At 37.4% G+C, this 4,813-nt stretch overlaps 2 non-coding genes across 2 annotated transcripts; one reads left to right on the forward strand and one right to left on the reverse strand.

Moving 5' to 3' along the window:
• The first annotated feature begins 546 nt into the window (after positions 1–546).
• LOC121229759 (small nucleolar RNA R71) lies at positions 547–653 on the forward strand. Its single transcript, XR_005927714.1, has one exon. It is a non-coding gene; the product is annotated as a small nucleolar RNA R71 (small nucleolar RNA).
• A 1,836-nt stretch (positions 654–2,489) lies between these two features.
• LOC121230089 (small nucleolar RNA R71) lies at positions 2,490–2,593 on the reverse strand. The gene has a single exon (XR_005928041.1). It is a non-coding gene; the product is annotated as a small nucleolar RNA R71 (small nucleolar RNA).
• Between the last annotated feature and the right edge of the window lie 2,220 nt (positions 2,594–4,813).

Below are 4,813 nucleotides of genomic sequence, written 5' to 3' on the forward strand. Positions count from 1 at the left end.
TCCTCAAGGCTCGGCTTCTTTTCCTATTGGTAAGGTGGTTGTTGAAAACCAAGAGGATGTTGTGGCCTTTAATTCCCTTGGCCACCCGACGAGAAGTTGGGATGGTTCCTCCAACTTGCATTATATGTGTTACTAAATGGGTTATTTTGAGATCTAGAATTATTATTACCCATATATTGAACTTGTTCCTCCTTGGTGCTAGGGTTGAAGGGTTGATATTCTACGTATGCTCCTTCTCCATTTGAATCGCACCTCATCAATGGATGTACCTGAGTAGAACCACACAAACCGCCAACCTTTTTATTTAAGAGTTCTACCTGGTTAGGTAGCATAGTAACCGCATCGAGATTGAAAACACCGGCTGCTTTCGTCGGCTTTGTTCTCATGACTTACCACTGATAGTTATTTAGTGACATCTCTTCAATAAACTCGTAAGCCACTTCAGGTGTTTTGTTATTGATAGTCCCACCAGCAGCTGCGTCGATAAGTTGCCTTATTGAAGGGTTCACGCGGTTATAAAACATTTGAACCTACAACCATAAAGGTAACCCATGGTGAGGGCACCTTCTCAATATGTCCTTGTATCTCTCCCATGCATCATAGAGTGTCTCTAGATCCATCTGCACAAAAGAAGAGATATCGTTCCTCAATTTAGCTATTTTAGCCGGTAGAAAATATTTAAGTAAAAGTTTTTTGGTCATTTGTTCCCAAGTAGTGATTGACCCTCGTGGTAACGAGTTCAACCACTGTTTAGCTTTGTTCCTCAACGAAAAGGGAAACAACTGAAGGTGAATGGCATCATCAGAAATGCCATTGATTTTAAAAGTGTCGCAAAACTCTAGGAAATTCACAAAATGAGCGTTTGGGTCCTCGTCCTGCAAACTATCAAACTGAACAAACTGTTGGTTCATTTGAATTGTGTTAGGTTTCAGTTCAAAATTATTTGCAGCAACAGCAGGCCTAACTATACTTGACTCAGTTCCTGTTAAAGTAGGTTTAGCATAACCATACATAGTGCATGGAGCAAGATTCTGATTTACTGGATTAGTAGCTATTGCAGGAGGTAGCAGGTTTTCTTGATTTTTAGCCATTCCTCAGTTGTGGTGGAAATATCATCCTCTTTCTCTTCCTCTGTCTATCTTAGGCTTCGTCTTATTTCTCTTCAATTTTTGTGAGCTGTGCAATCGATCTCACTGTCAAAAAATAATGGTCCTGACGGGTTTCTCCTAGTTATACACTATAAAAACCTGCCAGAAGCGAATAAACGAAAAATTAGAAAAGAAAATAAAATTTTAAATTGCAATAAAAGTAAAATGGCTAAAGTAATAAAAATCGAGTGTTCCTAATATCTTAGTTCCCTGGCAATGACGTCAAAAACTTGATGTGATTATGAATCGTGATAACTTTTAATATTTATGAATGTCTGTTCTTGAAAACTAACTATTATCACGACAAAGGCAAGTGCATCTAATCGAACAGTAGTATAGCTTATGGCAAGATCGGGATACCGAACCCAAAGGAACTAAAAGTACTAGTATTAACTTTCTTTTTATTATCTAGCCTAAAAATAAAGGGGTTAATTAGTTTAGTTAATTAGTTAGTTAAAATGATCCCCATTATTCTTAGGCTGGATAATAAAAAGACAGTCATTACTTGTACTTCTAGTTCCTTTGGATTCGACAATTCGGTCTTGCTAAAGCTATACTACTGATCGATAGGTACACTTGCCTTCATCGTGATAATAGTTAGTTTCAAGAACGATTCACTATAAATATTTAAAACCTGTCACGAATATCACGTAACAAGTTTTTGGCGCAGTTGCTGGGGAACTAAGATATTAGGAACACTCGATTTTTATTACTTTAGCCATTTACTTTTACTGCAATTTAAATTTATTTATAATTTTTATTACTAATTCTTCTTTTTCCCTTTTTCTAGCAAGTTCTTATAGTTTATGACTAGAAGAAACCCATCAGGACCATTGCTTTTTGATAGTGAGATTGATCGCACAGTTTGCAGAATCCAAAAAGAAATAAGGCAAAGCTTAAGATACACAGAGAACGAGCAAGAGGACGATATTCAAACCCCAACCAAGGAGATGGCTGAAAACCAAGAAAATCCGCTACCTCCTGCAATTGTTGTTAATTAGAATCCTGCTCTGCGCACTATGTATGATTATGCTAAACCTAATTTAACAGGAACTGAGTCACATATAGTTAGACCTGCTATTGCTGCAAATAATTTTGAACTGAAACCTAACACAATTCAAATGATACAACAGTTTGTTCAGTTTGATAGTTTGCAGGACGAGGATCCCAATGCTCACTTGGAAAATTTCCTAAAATTTTGCGATACCTTTAAAATTAATGGCGTTTCTGATGAAGCAATCCGTCTTCGGCTGTTTCCCTTTTCGTTAAGCAATCACTACTTGGGAACAAATGACCAAAAAATATTTATTAAAATATTTTCCACCGGCTAAAATAACCAAATTACGTAATGATATCTCTTCTTTTGTGCAGATGGATTTAGAAACACTCTACAACGCATGGGAGAGATGCAAGGACCTTTTGAGAAGGTACCCTCACCATGGTTACCGCTTTGGCTACAGGTTCAAACGTTCCATAATGGCTTGAATCCTTCGACTCGGTAGACGATTAATGCAGCCGCTGGAGGAACTATCAATAATAAAACACCTGAGGCGGCTTATGAATTTATTGAGGAGATGTCACTGAATAACTATCAGAGGTGAGTTATGAGAACAAAGCCGACGAAAGCAGCCGGTGTTTTCAACCTCGACGCGGTTACTAGGCTATCTAACCAAGTAGAACTCTTAAATAAAAAGATTAACGATTTGTGTGGTTCTACTCAGGTTCATCCAGTGATGAGCTGCGATTCAAATGGAGGAGGATCATGCACAGAATATCAACCTTTCAACCCTCGTATTGAGGAGGAACAAGTCTAATATACGGGTAACAATAACTCTAGATCCCAAAATAACCCATATAGTAACACTTATAATGCTGGTTGGAGGAACCATCCCAATTTTTCATGGGGAGGCCAAGGAAATCAGAAACCACAACCCCCTCCAGGCTTTCAGCAACCACCATACCAGCAGGAGAAAAAGCCGAACCTTGAGGAGATGCTAACCAAATTCATATCGGTGTCAGAGACTCATTTTCAGAATACCGAATCAGCACTCAAAAATCAACAAGCATCGATCCAAGGGCTTGAAACTCAAATTGGACAACTGGTTAAGATGATTTCAGAAAGAGCACCAGGAAATCTACCTAGTAACACAGAACCCAATCCAGAAGCACATGTGAAAACAGTTACACTAAGGAGTGGGAAAGTGTTAGCTGAATCGAAAAAGAAGCCACAACAAGAAGCTGACAAAAGCAAAGGAGAGGAGGTAAAACCCAAAAGCAATGACAATCCAATGCCGAAGGAACATAAACCACCAATTCCATACCCATAAAAGTTGAAGAAAGACCGCATGGATGCACAAAACTTTTTAAACAACTACATATTAACTTACCTTTTGTTGAAGCTATGTCGCAGATGCCTACATACGTAAAATTTTTAAATGAGCTCCTAAAAAAAAGAAATTTTGAAGACTTATCTACAGTGGAACTTAACGAGGAATGCTTGGCTATACTCTAAAATAAACTGCCAACAAAATTAAAAGATCCAGGAAGTTTTACTATACCCTACTTAATTGGTAGTTTTAACGTTGATAAGGCAGTAGCTGATTTAGGTGCTAGCATTAATTTGATGCCATATAAAATGTTTAAACAACTTGGTCTTGGGGAACCTAAACCTACTAGGATGATAAATCTGTTAAATATCCTAGGGGTATTATAGAGCACATACTTGTGAAAGTAGATAAATTTATATTCCCTGTTGACTTTGTTCTGCTTGATATGGATGAAGATGTTGAAGTGCCTTTAATCTTAGGGCGTCCATTTTTAGCCACTGCTAGGGCTGTTATTGATGTGGGTGATGGTAAAATGGTACTTAGAGTAGGTGACGAAGAAATCGTTTTTAAAATTTATGATGCCATGAAATTTTCTAGGGAACAGGATGACTCATGTTATTTTATTGACTCTATTGATCATGCTGCTTAAGATTCTTTTCAGGAAATCATACATAAGGACACGTTGGAACAGTACAATGCCCAAGGAGAGGAGATAAATGACGATGATTTCGAGACAGGTAAAATAAAAGCTAAACTGAACTTCAATGAATCTTTCTAAAGACAAGCAGAACATGAAGACATTAAAGGGAACAGTGATTTTAAGCAAAAACCCTCTATTGAAGAACCTTCTAAACTGGAACTCAAACAATTATTGAATCACTTGGAATAAGCATTCCTTGGAAATAATTCTAAATTACCAGTTATTATTGCATCTAACTTGCAACCCAAGGAGAAAGAGGAATTAATCCAAGTATTAAAAGAACATAAAAAGGCCATAGCTTGGAAAATTTCTGACATTAAAGGGATTAGCCCTTCTTTTTGCACCCAAAAAATTTAATGGAAGATGAATATATAAACCATGTGTGTAAGCTCAAAGAAGACTGATCCCCAACATGAAGGAAGTTGTTAAAGCCGAGGTAATTAAACTTCTAGATGCTTGAATTATTTATCCTATTTCTGACAGTTCTTGGGTAAGTCCAGTGCAGGTTGTTCTTAAGAAAGGAGACATGACTGTGGTAGCCAATGAGAAGACTGAACTAATTCCAACTAGAACAGTCACAGGTTGGAGATTTTGCATTGAATATAGGAAGCTAAATGATGCCACAAGGAAAGATCACT

Source organism: Gossypium hirsutum, chromosome A05 (genome assembly GCF_007990345.1).
Source record: "Gossypium hirsutum isolate 1008001.06 chromosome A05, Gossypium_hirsutum_v2.1, whole genome shotgun sequence".
NCBI lineage: Eukaryota > Viridiplantae > Streptophyta > Magnoliopsida > Malvales > Malvaceae > Gossypium > Gossypium hirsutum.